Here is a 21,187-nt window from a genome sequence, read left to right as displayed (position 1 = left end):
AGCACTTGATAACTGTTTAAACAGCACCTGGCACAGCAGAGGCCTGAATGTCTGTGGCCAGGGGATTTTAATGAATTAAGGGATTTTAATGCAATGAAGTGGAAAGCTTATTTGAGCTCTGTTTGTTTAAAGAGAGCTCCAACGAATGATCATTTGCAAAACAAACCCTAAGTCACCCCAAGCTCTATCTGACCACTTTGCTGTAGTCTGCAGAACTCCCTGAGTCCCTTAAAAGAGGGTGAATGATGAAGGCTCCAGTGACCTGGTCAGGGAGTTTCTGAGCTGAGTCAGACCCCAGTCACTTCCAGGGTAGGAAAATAGCTGCTATGGTTCTGTAGTCTAAGAGGGGGGGAACTGGCTGGGAACAGAATGCCAGGAATTTTATAGGACATTTAAAAAACAAATCCAGAACAATATTATACTTTTAACCTAGAAATGAAAGCAATTAAATAAAGACCTAAGTATGTCTTCCCAGGAACACAGGGCTCTCAGGAGCCAAAAACTGCACATAAAAGCAGGCAAGCATCTGTAGCCAAGCAGGGTGTAGCTCCAAAGCTTCCTGCGGGAGAAGTGTCAGGGAGCAGGGTTTGCATCTTCCTAGGAAATCTGTCATCAAGGACCTGCGCTGGGGCAGCAGACAAGCCAGCAGCACCAAAAAGTTGCTATGCCTCAGAAAGTCTTTGTATGGTTAAACATCATGGCACTGCTGGAACTGGGAACCTGTATGGTAAAAGGAGCTGAGGAACTGGGAGGAAACTGCTTTAAGAAGTGAACTAAGAGTCACCAGAGAGACACCTGAAAGCCAAAGAGGCCTTAGTGGAAAGGGATCCTAAATTGAACATTCCATAATTACAACAGTGAGAACAGCATGGGAGTACTTCCTTCTTAGAGTGCTGTTAACACAGCTAGGCATGGATTAATGCCCCATTACTTGCACACCAGGACATCCCTTTTACATTTATTAAAATGATCAGGCAAATTAGTTTCAGAGCCACACGCACACCGAAGCGGTGCAAAGAGCCCAAAGCTCATGCTGACACATAAATGGCCCAGGAGCCTCCTCAATCCTGCCTTTCCTTTTTCTCACCTCCCAAAAGTCAGTTCCAGACAGTGACAAAACAGCCACACTAGAAGCACCACAATGCAATCCTGGATGTATCTGGTCCTCACAGCCTATGTCACCGGTGAAGTGGCACTATTTTTCTCCTCTGCCTTGCCACACATCTCAGACAATGAGGTGCTCTCCAGGAAGGCCAGCCTTTGTATCTGCTCTCCTGATCCCATGGGCCATGGGGCTGAACTTTCAACCTTCAGTTTTTGCCTTATCACCTGAAGGAGAAGTGCTTACTAGAGAATCACAGCCCAGTGTGAGGCATGGAGGGGAGCACAAAGACCTCATCATGTCTCATTAATGCATCACACCAGTAAGCTTGGATTGGAGATACAGGCACCCAACATCTCCACAAGCCAGGACATTACAAGAGAAGAAACAAGTTAAACTTACCCACACGTCTCTGAATTTGCTTATTGCATTTAGTGCCACCACACTGCCCTACAGATGTGGGTTGCCACCTCTACTCCCGGATGCCACTGCACTACCCCAGTCTGAGCCAAGTACTGCACCCTCCTTCTCCCACTCTTCCCCTGCCAGGCTGCCAGAGCCACAGCTGCCATCTTCCAAGCCAGCTGTGGGCTCCCAGTCCACCAGCTCCCCCAGTCCTGCCAGCAGCACCCCCCACACCTCCCAGAGGCCAGCTCTTCACTTCTGCCCTCTGCCAGTATTCCCATTTCCAGATCCACTCCCCAGCAGCTCCAGGGCAGCTGAGCACATCCTCTCAGGCTCAGACTGCTGCACAGGCTGATTTGTCTGAGCACACACAGGCTGCCAGTTTGACAGAAAACCTTTAGCAAATGTCAGCTGGTGCTGCGGCCGAAGAAAGCAAACCTGTCTTCTCCCTACACCCAAACGTGTCCCCATCCCTGATTTCACGCCAGCGCAAGTATTTGTGCCAGGCAGTCAGACAGGAATGAGACAGAACTGGAGGCCAGCACATGCTGGAGCTGTCACTGAAAGCCAACTTCTAAACTACAACCTTGACTTGAAAATAAACAGCAGAATGGGAAGTCAGGACTCCCTTCCACATACTTCTATTTGGCTTGAGAGCAGACAAACTCAAAGCCCCCGTGAGAGAAGCTGATGTCAAGAAACAGGTCTCAGAAGGTGAGCAGAGGAAACAAAGCTGTGTCAGCATCCACTGTGTGAAGAGGACACTGCCACACAGCCATTCACAGTCAGGGATGGCAGGGGAAAGGAATCAGCAACTTCCTTCTCCTGCTGGGAGAGGAGAAACCCTCTGGGATCAGCAGACCTTCTTTCACAGCACAAATGCATCTGAAGGTGCGGACACTGCCAAATTTTGTTAATGACAGGAGAAAAGCTGTCATCGCAATAAGGTTTAAGGAGTGCAAAATAAAACTGCAAATATTTCCTGAGAGAAGCTGCTTTCTAGATGCATGACAGGCACAAAGTGCACAAGGGAGTTGGCACCAGGTAATGTCACCTGGGGAGAAGTTGTCCATTTGGCTCTTGCCTGCTCAAAACAGTTTGGGACAGAGAGTTTAGAGAAAATAAGAGACAGTTTAATCTGCTGCCTGCTTGCCTTTAGGCCCTTGAAAGCAGGGACTGCCAGGAATTTCCTTGCAGGACCTGGCAAGGCATTAGTCCTCATGAAAACAGAGCAGCTCTCAAACACGTCGGTGAATGCTCCCCACCCCAGAGAGTCACCTCTCCAGCTGCACGGCCCCTTCACAGCATTCTGCCACCAGACAGAAGCCCCGGGGCTGCACATGCAAACTCACCTGCCTCGTGGTCAGCAGCCAGCTGTACCCGTAGCACACTGGGCTGTGAAAGCACCAAGCCAAAGGCAGTCTTCCCCCTTGCCTCAGGTGATAAAAGGCCAAAGTACCAGCGGGGAGGTGCCATGCCAGCCGCCTGCACCATTGGCTGCTCACAGCCTCCAGGGACAGGCTCAGTGGCACAGGCCCACTCAGCTGGCAAGGCACGGGATGCAGAGCCTCAGCAGGCAGAGCACTCCTCCCTAATAGCCCCTGCAAGGACTCTCGGCTGCAGCAGTCCCTCCCCATCCTCCACAACTGACCTCTGTCTCGTACAGCTTCCCGCAGGCTGGTCGGGATGGGTGCCCCCCCACCCCTCCTATCACAGTGAGAACAGTCAGGCTGGCAGCCTTGCAAAACTGCAGGCAAACTGCACCCCATGTCCAGCCTCGCTCTCCCTGCGCACTGGGGAGCCTTAACATCATGCTGAGAGACGCCGTGATGAGAGAACATCTCCCGTGTGCCACAAAGGAACAGGCAAATTCCCTGGCTGGGGGCGTGCTGTAGAAGTGTTTGGCTTTGCAACTGCAGGTGGTGCAGTACAGATTTACCTGAATGCCCACAGAGGGGAAAAAGAGGAACAAAACTCTCGAATAGCAACGAGGACTCCTGAGCTCGCATTCCAGCTTCATCACTGACTTGCCCTTCACCTACAGAAGGATTTCAAACCACAGTTGGCAGCCTAAGGAACACCCCGTGTCTATGCCAACATTCCAGCTTAGGAAAAAAACAAACCTTGAACAAAAACTGTCCAACATCTTAGCAGACATACTTACTCACCTCATCCAAACCAGTGCAGTCACCCAAAATGCTGCAACAAAAGAAGATTTACAACAGGCCCATGTTGGAAGTGTCCCAGGGGACAATCCCACAAGCCCCTGGGACTACAGCAATATCCTACATTCTGATACTGCATGCACACTGTTGCAACTATCCTCTCCACCAGGATTCACTTGAGAATACAGGAGATTCACACAACAGTCACCAGGGTCACCTCCTTGCAAAGCAAAAGAGTTACCAAAGACATCAGGCAAAGCCTTGACTGCTCCTGGCAGCTGTCCCTCTGTCTGCCTGGTCTCAGGCACACTAGGAAAAGCCAGCATAGCTGCTGGCTCCAAAGCAAGGATCAAAGTGAGTGGAGCAGCAGGTATCACTGGAAAGCAAGTGGACAAAACAGCAGGGAAGCAGGCGGAGAATTTCCTGCCTCCAGGCAGTAAGAGTAGGAGGAACACACCCAGTTTTCCTATTCCCTTCCCTTTGGGCTCTCCATCCTGCTGGAAGCAGAGGCTAGGCCCCCACTCCCAGTACAGCAGCACCATGTAACTTTGCTTGCTTTGCTGAGAAATCTTTTGCAGTAAGTTAAGACAAGAAGACAACAAGCACCTCCTGTTACCTCTGTGAGAGCTAAGGCTTGGAGCAAGGCCTCCAAAAGGCACTGTGAGCAGTAAGAGAAGTGCCTTCCTGACTTGGAGAGCTTCTCCAGGCCAAGAAAACAGCAATTTACTTACATTAGAGCAGAAGCCATTTGCTCTACTGCTTTACAAAAGGAGTCACATGGAGGCTTCTTGCATCAGCAAGATCCCTTTAACACCAAGATGCCAAGCCATCTGCCAAGACAGAAAGACTTGGGGAACAGGCCTGTGCTGGTCTGGAAGAAACACCAGATACATCCTTCAAATCTGCATGTCTTGGGTAACTGCCCTGGATCAAGAGACAGAAAGCTAATGCTCATCTTGAAGCTGGACACGGTTATCAGTACTGCAGCACACCAAAAGGCCCCAAGACCTACCTGGGATCTGTCATTTTAGGGACTGCTCTGACCTTCAGTCAAGGAAAGTCCTTGTCCTGGAGATTTTGCAACTGAGCTGCAAGATGGGATGAGTAAGGACAGCCCTTGGGAGAAGTGACTCACCCAGGGCTCACGTGGGAAGTCGTGGTATCAAAGACATTGGAGATGATAAGTTGAAGGAGCAGGAGGGAAGGTTTCAGCACGACAAATGAGCTTGCAGTCATCTTATTGAGAACACAGTGCTCCACTGAAGGACAAGACATTAAAACACTCTTAAGGCAGGATCTTCCCTCACAGGAGAGACAACAGGTCTAAAAGTGCTCACAGCCCCCCTGGCAAGACAGAGGGGAGCAAAGGAAACCCATGGGAGCTGCTGGCACTCTTCCCATCGCAACCTGCCTCCTCTCAAAGTTCTCAAAAAGGCAATTGGGTCAAGTCTCAAAAGACCTGGCTCTTCTGCTCTGCACAAATGCCACATCTGTTGCCCTGTCACTCCTCTGAACACTTACAACACAAGTAACAAGCCTCTAAATTTAGGACAACTACTCATGCCCAAAGCAAACTGTCTTGGAGTAGGTACCAGAGGGCTGAAAATCCTTTCCATGCATCTCATCATAAAATCTTTGGTGATGTGGTCATATGAGGCCAGGGCATGGCCATAGCAAAAATTCAGGCCCAGCACTTCCTTGAAAATAGTGGTGAATTCCAATCTTTGGTCTGTAGAAACTTGCAACTCCCTCCACTACTTCAAAAGGATCTGTAAGAGGTAGCCACAGAACAGGCAATCCATATGCAAATACAATGAACTATATGTATACATATACATACACACACACACACACACACACACACACACATATATATATATATACACATATATATATATAATGTAGCAACTTTTGTATAAAATGGTTATTTAAATTAAGATTATAATGGGTTAGGTTATTCTGCAGCTGCAGAGCCAGCAGTATAAGCACAAGCTAACTGACAGACAGTAAAATGGCCTGCACATGATCATACTGGTATACAAGCAAGTGCACCTTGGATGTTACTGGACAAACATTAAGTGGGTGCTTATTGCCAGTAATTCTCCTTTCCAAGTGCCACCTGAGAAATCATGTAGTCACATGCTGAACTGATGCAATTCTAAATATTTTTAAATCCACCTTCTTTTGGATCTGTTCTTTATACCAGGTTTTATGAAAGTACAGCTTCAGCGACCTGCAGCATTAGCTGGAGAAAGAAGACAACTTTGCTGAGCTTTTGGGAGTCTGGCAGATGGAGAGAGAGCAAGGAGAACAATTAAGAACTTACATACCGCACTCCTTTTCAATAACCTGTGTTGGTCAACAAAAAGGCAGAGCCATTACTTGTCTTTACTTACTGCAAAAGCTGTCAGTGACAGACAGACCAACCCTTTGAACTGGGAGGACATACCATGGAGAACCTTGGTGCAAATCCTTCTCTTGGGTACTCTGCCAAGAGGCTGAGTAGAAAAGCGTTCCCCCCTCCCAGTTTAGAAAATAACCACCATGTACAAAGCAGTAATTAAAAACAACTAACCAAGAAACCCAAGGGAAAGTTAAGAGTCGGATTCTATCTCACTCAGTAGGAATGAGGTAGAGCACTGAGCTGGTCCTGGGGCCTGAAAGGAATCATTCATTCCCCACCAGCAATGAAACCGGGGCTACTGGCTTTCAGCTTTCTCTGCTGAAAGAAATGGGTGCCAGTGACCCTGCTGTGAGGAACAAGCATCTTTTCAGGCCAAATTGCAGCAGTACCTCACCAGAGCAACACTCAACCAACCACAGAGCTGCTCCTGTTGGATGCCTTAAAGTCTGTAGCCCTGGAATGGTGCTGCTTCACTGTGGCCAAACCAGAGGCTGCAGAGGGGAAGGACTGACAGCTCAAGTCACTGCTGTGCCCTCAGTGGACTCCCGGCAGTCCTGCCCTGGGGCTAGCACGGCTAGCTTGGTGAGCTGCTAGCCCCAGCTCCACCAGCGTCCTTGCCACTGACTACTTCCTCCTGGATTGCTGGGGATCTTTTCTGCTCTCCTGGATTGCAGGGGATCTTTTGTGCTCTCTCTGTCCCTGTCTACCAGCTCAGGGGGGCAGTTGCCCTAAGAATATTCAGTTTTACTGGTAAAGACTGAGACAAAGAAAGCATTAAGCACTCTTTTCCTCAGCCTTTGTTGCTGTTTCCTCTGCATCCAATAAAGGATGGGGCTTCTTTTTGGCTTTCTTTTCTGTTGTTAATGCATTTATGACAACACTTTTTATTACTTTTCACAGCACTGGCAAGATTGAGCTCTAGCTGAGCTTTTTTGCCTTTCTAATCTTCTTTTTACGTGACCTAACAATGTCCTTGTACTCTTCCTGAGTCACCTGCCCCTTCTTTCAAATGTCACAAACCCTTTTTTTACCCCCCTTGGTTCCTGCAAATGCTCCCTGTTCTACTAGGCTGGTCTTCTCTCCTTGCTGGCTCATCTTTTGGCACATAGGGATCCTGCATCTTTAAAATTTCCTTCTTAATCCATGTTCAGCATTCCTGGACCCCCTTTGCTGACCTCTTTCCTTACTGCATCAAGAACTGAAAACTCTGTAATTTCATGGTCACTTTGCCCCAGACTGCCTCCAACCACCACATCTCCCAGCAGCTAAACAGCCCTGCTGGGCTCTCTGACAGCTGTGTCAGAAGTTATCTTCTACACAGCCCAGGAATCTCCTAGACTGCCTTCTCTCTGCTGCATCGAGCTTCCAGCAGACATCTAGCAAGTCTCCCACAAGAACAAGGGCTGGCAATCACGAAGCAGTTGCTCATAGAATAATTCATTGTCTCTTCATCCTGGCTGAGTGGCCTGTAACATACTCCCCCCAGGGCGTCTGCCTTGTTAGCCTTCTCCCTGATTCTCACCCACAGGCACTCAGCCTTATCATCACTACCCTTCACTCTCAACAGTCAAAACACTCCCTAATAGACAGTCACTGCCTTTCCTTCCTTGACTGTCCCTTCTGAAGAGCATAGAGTCATCCACTGCAGCACTCCAGTCATGGCAGTCATCCCACCATGGTTCCACCACGGTGTCTATGTCATAGCTTTCCTACTGCCACACTCCCTCACAACCTCTTGTGCACCTCCTCGCTGGCAGAGAGTGGGAAACTGAGAAGTCCTTGATTTAGAGTGAGCAGTACTTAGCAGCAACTAAGATATCAGTGAGTTATCAACACTGTTCTCATACTAAATTCAAAACAGAGCACTGTACCACCTACTAGGAAGATTAACTCTATCCCAGACATAGCCACAACACTGGCTAAAAAAGCTGTCCTGGAAAAAGCCTCCTGTCTTGGTGTGTACTAAGCATTCCACAACTTTGAGCCGAGCAGTGTCCCTTCCTGCTCCTGAAACAAAGGAAAAAGGAGGAGGGGAGGGAAATCACCACCTCTGGGCAGCATCGGAGATACCCCAGCAGATATTTATCTACCCAGACTTTCCCTGTTTTTTTCTCCTCCCTGCAATATACTTGCTAGGAACCACACGTGGGCACCCCTGCAGATCCTCACCCCACGCATCACTCACAGAGCCTTCATTAAAACATTGAGCTCTCCTGAGAACAGGCTCTAAGAAAGAAAAAATTAAATTTATCTACTTCAATCTGCTGCAGCAAGACTTGTGTGCATCCCTGGTCACTCCATGCAGATCTTTGATTTGTTTTCCTTCTGTGCCTCCCAGGAAGTCCAGACTCTCAGCAGAGATGCAGGCCGGAAGAACTCACCGACTCTGCTGGAGCCTGGGGACTTGGTCCCCTGCCAGATGCAACAAGAGGGCACATTATTACAAGTACACACACACTTTGGTCCCATTTCATTGGGGTTTTGTTGTCTCTTTGACTGCAAGAACTTCATCTTCTCAGTGATGCTCCTGCACAGGCTCATGATAGCCAAGAACAATTCAGGCCTTGCAAGCCCAAGCATACTAGGCAGAAACAGCAAACAGGTAAAATAAAAAGAGGCACTAGGAGAGGCTGGACACCTGCATCTCACCCTAATTGTTACTTGTAGGAAACTTGACCAAAACAGCACAAGCACATGAACAGCTTTCCAGTACCGTTCTTCCTGCTCCTCCTCCCAGCTTAGGCTCACCACAAAGAGCACGACCTGTGATTATTGAAGAAGGGAGGAGAAGAAATGCAGGAAGTCTCCTGTGCACGCATTGTGGTCTTGGCTGAAAAAAGCCCCCAAAATGCTTAACTCACTAGTTTTAGAATCAGTGCAGGACTTTACTATCCCACATGCAGAACTACTGGAACAGAGATACAGATAACCACCCTGGACTCACAGACTGCATCATTCCAGAGTGGTGGATCACAAACCATAACGTGCAGCTTCTGTGAAAAAAGGAAGAAAAAATCCCAAAAACAACCAAACAACAAAACCAAAACAAACCCCCCAAACATCTGGTGGCAAACATCCTGGCAGCATTTCAAGGGACCTAGCTAAGTGCTGTGCATGGCAAGACCCAGAATAGTAAAAGGAACCAAGGACCACAGTGCTGCAGCAAATGAAATTACTTGAAACTATTTTTGTCCTTTTACAAGAACCTTGCTCTTTTGCAGTCTCAAATACGAGCAGCACCAGAATACACCAGCCACTTCCTCTGCCTCAAAATCACCAAGGGGAAATAGGGTAGACAATTAAGCAAAATTACTATCAGTGCCTAGCATATAACCTGATTGGAGCAGAGTTCAAGAGTGGGTTGCTAAAGTTCATTTCTGTAAATTTCTGCCTCCCAGTCTGTGTCATATTTCGCTGATTCATTCTACAGATCCTTTTCTACCGACAGCATAGAGCACAGGAAATAGCCAGGACTGATTAAGTAAACCTGCACTGAAAGTTCCCTTCCATCTACTGGCCCGCTGCTAATTCCCTTCAACAGCTCTGCCCATTAATAAAAATACAACACAATAAAAGAGAACCGCACACATACACACCTCGCCCAAATTTCCTCCATACTGGCTGGTCCTGAGTCACCACCAGTGATTAACTGTTGCCATGCACTAAGGAGGACACAGTCATTAAATTAATAGGCGCTGCTTAACCTGGCTACAAATATACATGAGTTCTTTGTGCCATAGTGAGCTAATAAGGCATGTGCTAATTACATTAATTCAAACAAGCCCAGCATGCCCTGAGGGCAAAGGGAGAGAAGGGTGCAGCAAACGCAGGCTTTTTCATAATAGCTGAGACACTGGAGAGTACTTGCCTTGACACAGCTTTTGGAGAAGCACGGGAAGGGCTGGCACCCTACGGCTCACTCAGCCCAACTGCTGCCTGGCTAATGTGCAAAATCCCTGCTCATTCACCCAGCCCTTGGTGCAATGAGACACAAGATCCTCTCTCCAAAGGGCCAGCCAGCTTGTCTCTTCCTTTCTCTGTGGCCCAGAGCACATCACAAGCCTTGGGATGACACCCTGCTGCTTTGGGACTGTGAGCCTGGGACCCTGCTGACAGCCCCCTTCCCACAGTACCACATGGCAGCAGCAGCCTCATGTCCTGGAGAAGCACCAAGGGCTGCAAGTCACCCATCATCCAGCCATGTAATGCTCCTCATACAGCCCCAACTCCTCCCCAACCCCAAAGTCAGCCACAACAGCTCAGCCAGACAGGCAGCATGCAGAGCCTGCACTGGGACCTTAACCAAGTTAGGCAATCCCAACACACTCCCTAAACCTATCTGGCGATGGAGGCAGGCAGAAGGGACAGTTGCATCCCCCATATCAAAATGGAAACAGAACCTTCAGAAACAGGACAGGCTGCAGCAGGGAGAAGCAACAGGACAGCTGGAAAGAGACACGCAATCCCAGCATGGTTCAGATATGCTCACAGAGGAGCCTCCTGTCCCTCCAGCCCAAGGGTAAGCAGATCCCTAACCTCTGTCACCCTGGAGAATAAGGCTCAGCATCAGCTATGTTCATACTGAGGTGTCTGCTAGGAACTGTCACTGCTTCCTGGCATGCAAAGGAAAGGAAAGGTAGAGGAAGTTGGTCATATTTCTTGGCACCTCCAAGGACAGAGGCTCACCAAGCACTTTCTGAAGGATGTGCTTTTCCCGTAAGCACTAAGGGACTGTGCTGCAGCAAAGCAAAGGTGTTGGGTTTTTCTTCCCTGTCTCTTTATCACTTGTTCCTATACTGGATGCATCTGGCAGCACATCTTAGGGCCACTCCTAACAGATGTGAAAAGCCACCACCTTTCTCTGGGCTGCTATGCCATGTAAACTTCAAGTGTTATAAAGGCATGATGCTGTCTCTTTGCAACAGAGAGAATCTACAGCCAGGCACCAGGTGAGAGCCAGTGCTGTGGAAGGGAAGGACAACACCATTTTTTCTGCAAAAAGAGGCATTGGTACAGGCTCAGTGCAGTCTTGACGGTGTGTTGGCGGAGAAGGTGCAAAGATTTTCATGAAGGGAACGGTACCAGGGATTTTTAGCCCCTGGAAAATGCCACATGATTTACTTTCCTAGAAGAGACTGTGGTTACTCAACCACTTGTCCAGCAGAACGTCAGACTACTGCTCTTCCTTCCCCCAGCAACACAAAGAACTCACTTTGGACCAGACCTATTCCCAGGTCACACAGAGCTGTGAACACACAAATGCTTTTGTTGACATAAGCAGAGAGAGGCAAGAGTGGAAGCAGGGCTGCTCCTCTTGGCAGCGGCCTGCAGCAGCTTGCTGAGTGCATTGATAAAGTAAACCAATATACAACAATAAAACAGAACAAGAATCCCTCCAGGGAAACCTGGGAGATAAGAGCTTCTGGGCCCTTAACAAAATTATTTAAAAGGCCTAATAACCCAGAGCCCTGTGACAGCTGTCACTCAAACGTCCCAAAGAGGGACTGTTGGCTGGAACTGCAAAGCATCCCACAAACCCCGCATGCCGTCCCTGTAGCAAAGCCACAGTGCACTGAGAGCATCAGCCATGGACATGGGAACCAATGCTAAAATGTCACAGATGAACGAAGCAGGACCTCAGGGCATGAAAGGATGGATCCTTCCTGCATGACCCTTTGGAGTCAGGAGCTAGGTTCCACCTAAGGCAAGGTGACAGAAAAACATCAAGCAGGAGCCACCACATAAGCATGCCCTCACTGGCATACAGGCTACAAGCTCAGCTGCCTGCTAGAGCCAAGGCCTTTTGTACAAGAGACCAGACATGGAGAATTGACAGGATAACAAAAGGACATTTCCCAGCCTTCCAAACACTTTGCAACAGCAGATAGAAACCCCTCTGAAGAAGAAGGCTTATTACGTCTCAGCGCCAAAGGCAGAATTTTACTAATGCTCCCAGTGCAGTAGACAAAATGCCACTTAATGTCACATTAGTCAATATTCCTTGCCTCTCAGCCACAGGACACTGCTGCTGCCAGTCCCTTTGTTACGTGAACGCAACTGCTCCGCTCCTGCATTGCCAACAGCCCTTCTCACCTCCCACCTCAGCTGCTTTGCTTACACCAAAACTGTTCAGATCACAGCAAAATGGTTCCTTGCTAAATGCACATCAGCAGCCCCACATGGGTCATGCTGCTTCTGAAGAGGTTAGCAGCTCCTCCAGGGAAACTCATACACACTCTGTGACAAGCAGAAGAATTGTCAAGGGGACTGCAACCACCATCTGATGGCTCAGGAGTCTGTGGCATAATCCATTCACCAGCTCCCTGCTCACCCAAAGTGCTGTGAATCAGCAGGCTGCAAGGCAGGCAAGGTATTCCCAGCACGAAGACAATGTATTTTGGAGGCTACAGGGAAATTAAAACATACCTAGTCCTGCTCACCTAAACAGAGTGCAGGGAGATGAGTAACACAAGAAAGGGAAAAGATGAGAAAGTGATGTACATCAAACTTGGAAAGTCATTCTCTGAATATCAGATGTCTCACCTGGCTACTCCATATGCGCAGGGCAATGCTGCTACCTGACAGATGTATCCACAAGGATTTACCCGTGGATACATCCTCAGGGAAGCAATTCATCTTGCACTGCTTGAGTATTAGACCTGTTTTCAAAAAGTGTCCCAATGAAAAACACTCCTGAAAGGTACCTCACAACTCTGCTCTAATTACCAACTCTGTCTCACAAAGAGTGCATGGCAGCAACAGCAGGCAGCAGCAGACACATGGAATTGTCATGCCAGTGAGCAGTGGAACAGACACCTTGCCCTGGAAGACTAGCAACAGTTTGGCAATACAGGAACTAGACACACTGTTCTGCTCCAGAGGTCCTTGGACAAGGACTTCTGGGCTCCAATCCAAAACACAACTGGAGTCAGATGTGACAAGTGACATGGGAACCTGCCTGCCCCAGAGCAGAGCCCACTCAAGATGTGATGCAGCACTCTGGGGGAAACACGTTCTCCCTCCCCTGCAAGAGCAGTAATCTCATTGGAGAGAGGAAGAGAAACTCTGGCAGAGCTGGCCACAGCAGCCAGCTCTGCCAGAGTTCATCGGGGTTCCCAACCATGACAAGTAAACCCTTTACTATGCCCTTTCAAGCTGCCAGCAAGTTTGCCAGCTCACATGTATGCACAGGCATGTCTAAACAGTACACGCCCTTTACCACAGCTGATCCATTTGTTTCAGCTCCACACCACCTCAATTTGCGCTGACAGAGGTCCAGGACACTGCACCTGCACCAGGGACAACTCAGTGTCAGATGACCCTACGGCCTTCCTACAATCTCAGCCGTGTGCCAAGCAAGATCTCACAAGCTGCACAGCCGCTCTGCAGCCTCTCTCCCCCAAACTGACCCCGCGTGTCTGCAAAGTGCCCACGGCTCACCTCCACCAGCGCAGCCTGAGGAGCGGGCACAGCCGCACCTCAGCACAGGGAAAAGGGGACCTTGCTCGGCATGGCTCTGGCTCCGTGCAGGTGCCTCTGAGCGCGGGGGCCGTGCCAGCAGCCGGCTCAGCCTCCCCGAGCGCGCTGGCAGGAACGCGCTGCACGCAGGCTCGCGCCCACACACAGCTCAGCAGCGACCTGGCATTTCTTCCCCCCTTTCCAAAGCCAAATTCAGACCATCTGTTGAAGTATTTCTGCAAATCATCCTCCTTTTGGGAAGGGCCAGGGGCTGAGTTTAGTTGTTTATATAGTGTCTGGCATTTCTGCAGTGCTTATCACTTCAGTATCCAAGCTATTTCCTTCAAGCTCTCCATTACTTTTGAAGAACCAGTGTGAGGCACCACAGAATCTACATTGTAAGTTCTGCAAAAAATAAAGGGCATCAAAAAGACAACAGCTGCTCAGGTCATGCACACATTTAGCTGCTAATAAAGCAAGTGGGATAGTTCATGAGAAAGGGGAAGGGCCAACACAATGCACTTTATGTCCTTTAATAAAACTACTATACTTACAAAATAGTCTTCATAAACAACAAGTGCTTCTGTTGCCTTACAGAGAAGAGCTTGGCTTGCCCAGGGCATGGAAAAGGAAGCTAGTACTGCTATCCTTGAGAACGCCAACACAAACTGAAAAAGGAAGGTGGAACACCTAGAAGAGACTGTTTACTAGATCAGATCATACTTTCTGCAACAGCTGCAATGGCCACTGTAAGTGGCAAACTCCTGGAGTATTGCTCTTCCCACTGCATTCTAAGGGAAAGGATCAGAGACTTATTGCTTACCCCAGGTCACACTCTAAATCTGTAGCAAAGGAGAAAGCAGGACCCAAATTCACAGTCAGCTCCCCACACAGCCTGTCCCTAAAACACAATTTCTTCTTTTTTATAAATCCCTAACTAATACAAAGCAAAGAGAACAGCACTGAACAGAGCACCAAACATGCTCCCAGTCCGCACATGCCCTTGAAGAAGGTCTTTCCATCCCATCAGACCCATCAGGCAACAGGGAACTGCCCTCTTCTCCACACCCATTAAGGGCAGTAGGGTGTCAGGCACCACAGTGACAAGGACAGAGATGCAAGATGCAGCAGCATCAGAAATGAAGAGGGACTGGCCCACACCATCAAGCACACCACATGCTACAGCTTCATTCCAGGCACTTATCCACACAGAAGCCAGCACTCATCCAGCCTGGAGCTCTCACACCACACAGCACAGCCCCTGGTCAAAACAAAAAGGCTCACTGAAAGCTGCAGCTGAATTCAGAAAATAAGGATCATGGCTACTGGACTTCTTTCTGGCTTGATCCAAACCAATTGCTGACTTATACGGCATCTCTTTCCTACTAATATAATTTGCTGGTAGTCCCCTATCCTTGTGCTCTAATTTAAAAAAGTAAAGCACATAACTCTCTTCCCAAACACCTCCTCCAAGCCAGTTACTCACCCAGTGCAGAAGCATTGCTGTCATATATAAGAGGAGAATATTTCCTTCTCCTTCCCTCTCCCCACCCTGTCCACAAAGCTCCTCATAGCCGGGACAGTTTTTAAATTGAGAGTATGAGCTCCAAACATAGAGTCAAAACTCCAGGTGGGGCAGGCACAGTCTTTGATATGACTTAGTCATCTCCAGCTCTTCAAATTCATTCTATTTGGGGAAACTTAGCTGGGTCAAAACCAGCCTCTCTCCTGCTGGCTTCTGGATAAATGCCTCAGACACAGGAAAGAAAAAGAAATCCAGACAGCTCTCCTGATATGCCATACACCAGCATCAGTGCCAAAGGAAGGAGCAGGGCACAGGAAGGTTTGACAAGATGCAGTCACCCACCCACAACAGGACTACCAAAATGAGAAAAAATACCAGTTACGAAAAGGTTTAACAAAATAGAATAAGAATGCGTTCCTGTGAGCAGCTCATCAATTCAGCTGTACTAAATTATGATCAACAGAGATCCCATAAATTAAATAAACAGTAAGCCATCAATTCCTTCTGATACAGAACAAGCACTGCTGCCTGGGTGCCTCTCCCTTCCCCAAGCATATAATCTCCACATAGACAGCCCACCTAAGGCAGAAAATGTTCAAAGTTTTTATATTTGCAGATGTGTAAGAGCAAACTGCCAGACAGAAATCCAAACCACCCATAGTGACAAGGTCTTTTCATTAGGTTTGTCTGCGATTTTGCCTTGTTTTCTAAAGCTTTTGTACCTCCTGTTACTTTATCTTCACAATAACTCAAACTACCAGGCAATCAATATTGCAAGGTTAAAGCACCATCCAAGTTTGGCATTGGACAGCTCAATCCAACTCCTCCTTCCTGCTGTCTCTGTGCTGGAAGGCAAACAGAAGAGGACAGGAAAAAATACTTATCTGCTGTTAGGATTAGCTGGAGCAACACAGTGCTAGCTCTAGCAAGCTGCCACTGTTATCTGGATATGGCCAAGTGACAGTCCCCAAACCAAGCAGGTACAGCCAGAGGACTTAGCCTTGCTGAAGGAGGATGGCTTCATTACATCATGGTGCCAGAGAAGCCAAAACACACTGCCCTGTTAGACCTCAGACACCCCTCTGGCAGAGAACAGGCACTTGCAGACACATTCCTGTGGTCTCACTGTAGACAGACAAGACAACTGTCTCCAGCAAGGCTGGAGTTCGTGCAGCCATTTATGAGGAATGCACCGTTGAACACAGGCATGGTGTTCAACATGTTCAAGAGCAACAAATAAAAACAATGCACTGCCTAAAACAGGCAGCATTTCTAGCTCATTTCCCATGATAAGTAATTGACAATTCCGTATCTCCCAGCCTGTAGTGCTGTAGATGTTTGGTCATTTCTAAGAGAGCCTGAATATACAAACACGAGCATTAAAGCAGGCTTTTGCATTTCCTGAAAACACAGTTAAGGATTTAGGAGAATGCATTGTGGATGTAAAAGGCATAATTACCAGTCCTTATGTACCTGCAGTAGCAGAGGGCAGAAGGCAGAATACTATGAACAGGCAGATTTTTTCCCATCCTGCACTGCTGCTGTAGAAGGGGTAGTACAGACATTTTTCCTACAGAGCATTGCAGACTTTAGCAGGAGAGCAGAGGCAGCTGGGAGAAAGACAGGTCCAACTGCAAGCCTAACAGGACATTAACAAACTTGTAAGTGACAGGCTAAACAGGCTGTGGGACCAAGACTCTTCCTATTGCTCGAGGGCTCCCAAATGATGCTCAAGCTCAGCTGGTGCAAACTAAATTTGCTCTACTGTCTGCCAGAGCTGTATCAACTTACTCCAGTAAAAGGTGAAGGTGCTCAGCTCTGGGACACCACTGGCAGGCCACTGGGATGCCACTGACGGGCCATCAGCTGTGTAGAAATTTCATTCTAGGGAAAAACAAAGAAACAAAGCAAAAAAACCAAAACAAACTAAACCAAAAAAACCCACAAAAAAATTAAAAACCCAAACCAACAAAAACAAAAAAATAAACTAACAACAAAACAACAGGGAAAAAAGGCACTGTGCAAAAGGAAGACCAGGAAGAAATCAGGCTTGTAAGAAATACGCCTCTGTTCTGAAACAGTCTAGAAAACAGGAAACTGTAGAAACTCCCTTCACAGTGCATTAGCATCCTATGATAACACACATGAACTGCAGCACTCAGGATCATTTATCCCAACCATTCCAAACCTGGTTTGGTTACACATCATCTCCACAGCCCAGGCTCTCCTAACAACAGAACAAAAATATTTTGCGTTTTTCCAACCCTTTTCCTTTCCCCTTGGGGCCTAGTTCAAAAATCTTTTATGTCATTCTGACAGCACAATATGATTTTAGGCCGATAAACCCAGCTCATTAAGAGATACACTCTGTGCAAGACATCTTGCTGGCACTGGAAAGTTGGCAGTGCAAAAGATTTGCAGTTCCCTGCCTGCAAGTGAGACCAGAGATCAAGTGACAAAAGCAAGCACGTTGTGGAACAAGGCAGACCTGCTGCTAGTCAGCACCAGGGGACATGAGTCCCTCTGCAGTTATGGTCAATGATGCTACACTTTTCTTCCCACCACACAAGCCTTTCATCCCTCAGATTTCACAAGGACATCCCACCTTCTAGTAGCTACTGTGAATCTGGCAATTTCCCTCCAGGAGCATTTTATTTCCACAGTGGGGAGGGAGTCCAGAGGCTTGCCAGCATCTGTAAAACAAGTAACTGCCAGCCCAGCAGCAAACACAAGGCCTGACCCTTTGGAGGACCAGAGATGGAGACCATGCATCCTTACTCCACACCCAGGTACTCCTTGCTGAGAAAGAAGGAACAACTCATCTGTCACCCATCTTACAGCCTCCTGGCTGCAGATTATTCAGACATAACCCACAATGTGCTAAAGAAACTCTCCTATCTAACCACCCAGGTGCCACTCTGTCAGTCACACTCCCTCTATTCCAAGACTTTCACTGCTGGGACCAAAGTCCCTTCACAGCAGATGACTCCAGTGACCCCTTGGGTGGCCCTTCTGGCTTCCTGCACACCCCACACTCACAGAGATAAGACAGGGTTTCCTTACTGGCTCAGCCCTGGGTTTCCCACAGCAGTCTCAGATGTCTGGATCCTCTAAGTAATTTAATCATGGTGCAGTGACACAAAACCTGCTTGACCTGGTGCCTCTGGGGAGGCAAAAGCATTCCTGGGTTTTTATACTCTTACAGTCTGTTGCACCCAGACAGTCTGGGGTCTTCTTGCTGAGTCATCAGCTCCTGCTCTATCCCTGTGCCCTTTGCTATCCAAAGGGTCAGCACCAGGTCACAGCCCCTTTCCTGGCGCTCCTGACATTTCCCCCATCCAGGGCACAAACTGTAGTTCACACCCAGCTGTCAACACTGGGTGTATTCCTCAAGAAGTGCCAAAGATATTTAACTATTTTCACAGCATTGCATGATCATCACACACCCTGCAACAACAATGTTCCCTAGATTGGGCTTTAACCTTCAAGCAAAAGCTGTTCTCCGGGAATCTGCAGAATTGGGCCCCTGGTCAGGGATGCTCGCTCTACACAGAGATTTTATTCTAGCTAAACACGGCACAACATTTACTCACCTGGAAACACAGCTGCCCTACTCTGGGAAATCTCTCCTCCTACTATTTCACAATTCTCAGGATGACAACAGTTACGCAAGAACAGCTGCACAGGAACATGAAATGCTTACAGCTTCTAAGCAAGACTTTCCCCAAACTTCCCTTATCCCAGCTCCAAATCCTATGGCTCCCAGGTTTCAAGGCACACCAACCACCAGTCACCATGCCTCCATCACACCTTTGGCCTGGCGGAGACCTACAAGAAAAAACATGACACACAAGCGAGTAGGGAGCTGCTTCCACATGAACGTGCTGCTGTCACCTTGGCCAGCCAGGTAGGTATTTCCCCCACTAATTTAAATCTTGGCAGGAAAAGGGGAGCAAATGGCCTTGACAGGCTGTCAGTGATTTCTACCTTTTAGTAACTTAATACAGCACATTACCCCTTCCTAAAATGGCAGCAGGAAGATGCTCAATGGCTCTGGCATCCTAGTAAGACATTAACAAGATTGCTGGGCACCAAATAGGACTGCAGACTTTCCTTCAGAGCAGAGCAGGGCTTCAGTTTTCAACATAGATTTGATCCCTTTTCCATCTCAGCCATCTATCTGTGCCACAGATGGCCACCACCCCCAAAACATAATGCTTCTTACCACGACAGGCACCCGGTGAACACATGAGCCCAAGGGCACAGCACCAGTAGAAAAACTGCACCTGTATGAACAACTACAAGTAGTAGCACGCAGTTAAAAATCCTACAGGCAAGACATTCAAAGGAGTAAACCCTCATTAAATCCCGGTGTTTATTTTCCGAGGAAGAGGTTAGAGGAACTCCTCCCATTAAACCTTGCCTACTCCTTTGTTTATAACAGTCTGCAAAGCAAAACAGAAGTAGAGGACAAGAAGACAACCACCACCCGAGTCCCACAGGATACATCCTTATCAGTACCACTCTAGTTCAGCTGCCTTTTGCTTGGCACTGCCAAGAAGCGAGTTCTTGAGAAGCAAAGCATTTGCAGTAATCTAAATCACTGCAGATATCATCCCAACAGCAGCAGCACCACAAAGTCAGACCCTAACAGCAGTGAGACTCTCAGAGATTAACATACTATGGTAAAAATACCCACTATTTAACTGTAAACATCTAATACCTAAAAGACATCGGGCCACATAAATATATCTGGGATCCTGCCCTAACACCTGGCAAGGCATATAAACTAAAAGCTGAGAAGCCTTGCAGGAAAGAGGCGGGGGTACTGGAAAATCCGATTTCCACAACCTCACCCTCACCTAGCAGCTGCAGAGGGTGCAGCAAGAGATAGGATGCTTGGGGTCCAATTCCCAGGGTGACCTTGAGGAAATCCCACAGTCTTTCCACATTTCCACTTTCCCCATCCAGTGCGTGAAGAGCACAATAACCTTGACCTACCTCAAAGAGGCAGGGATCTGGCTTAGGAGAGTCTGGAAGGAGCTCAGAGGGGCTTAAACGCAGGACCTGCGCTGCCACCGGGGCGGCCAGGGAATCCTACGAATCGCCCCAGAATCAGAAGCCCGGAGAAGCTGGGAAATCGCTTTCACTATAAAAAGCTGCAGCTCCGGGGCACTAAGGGCTCGGCGGAGCCGCACACGTGTCAGCCGCGATTTCCCTGGCGCGGCAGGGCAGAGGAAGGCGCACCGCGGCTGCAGCCCCGCGCCCGGCAAGGGCAAGCCCCGCACCACGGCCAGCGGGGCGACCAGCCCCGGGCCCCCCGCGCAGGCACAGGAGCCAGCCCGGGAAGGAGGGGAAGGGCTGGGAAGATCTAAAACCCCCATGGTGAGGAGGGGAAGTGGCGGCGGGCAAGGGGAGCCGCAGCTCCGGGGAGGGGGTGGATGCATGGGGAGCCCGCAGCCGCCGGGGCGGGCAGACGGCGCTCCAGGGCCCGGGGGCGCAGCAAGGGCGGTCGGCACAGCCCTGAGATGAGGGGCCGGGGTGAGCGCGGCGGGGCCGGTGCAGCAGGAGCCAGGCCGGGGTGCACGGCCGAGCTGCATCCCGGCGGCAGGAGGGGCGTCGGGACCCCCGGCGGCGCCTCCGGAGGGCTTGGGAAGGGCCGTGCCCACACTTACCGGGTGGCGGCGGCGGCTCCCGCCGGGGCCGGGGACGGTGCGGCGCGGGGTGCGGAGCTCCTGCGCGGCGCGGCCCGGCCCGACTCAGCTCTGCCCCCGCCGGCCGCGTTCGGCGCAGGAACCGCCGCCCGTCCCTCCCTCCCCGCCGGGGCGGCCGCCGCGTCCCCATGGCAACGCGGCCGGGGCCCGGGGATCGCCGCCGCCTCCCCCGGCCCGCCGTGCCGGGACCGCCCCGCCGTGCCCCGAGCGGCCCCGGGCCGCGCACACAGCCGCCTTGCGGGGCGGCGCACGGCGGGACACGGGGCAGAAATAATTAGTCTGTCCTCTGGACCCGACGGGACGGCTTGAGTTGTGTCAGGGCAGGTTTCGGTTGGGCATTAGAAAAAGGTTCTTCGCCCGGTGGGTGTTTGGGCACTGGAACAGGATCCCCAGGGAAGCAGTTACAGCACCAAA

The 21,187-nt window shown here is 49.4% G+C and overlaps 1 protein-coding gene across 5 annotated transcripts in view; it reads right to left on the bottom strand.

The window, feature by feature from the left end:
- The window catches only part of SLC25A22 (solute carrier family 25 member 22), a 51,404-nt gene extending 30,512 nt beyond the window's left edge, over positions 1-20,892 (bottom strand). Inside the window, exons 1-2 of one of the 5 annotated variants that reach the window (XM_030274042.4) lie at positions 20,735-20,877; positions 16,851-16,943 (exon numbers count right to left, since the gene is read on the bottom strand). The gene's annotated coding sequence lies outside the window, so the exon portion shown is untranslated. Of the gene's footprint in view, positions 1-2,859; positions 3,019-16,850; positions 16,944-19,284; positions 19,305-20,060; positions 20,083-20,734 lie in introns of those variants that run through there. The other 4 variants (XM_030274041.4, XM_072929818.1, XM_072929817.1 and 1 more) reach the window with 4 other exon arrangements.
- Between the last annotated feature and the right edge of the window lie 295 nt (positions 20,893-21,187).

This window comes from Taeniopygia guttata, chromosome 5 (assembly GCF_048771995.1).
Source record: "Taeniopygia guttata chromosome 5, bTaeGut7.mat, whole genome shotgun sequence".
NCBI classification, from domain to species: domain Eukaryota; kingdom Metazoa; phylum Chordata; class Aves; order Passeriformes; family Estrildidae; genus Taeniopygia; species Taeniopygia guttata.
This window is presented reverse-complemented; position numbering and strand designations above follow the sequence as displayed.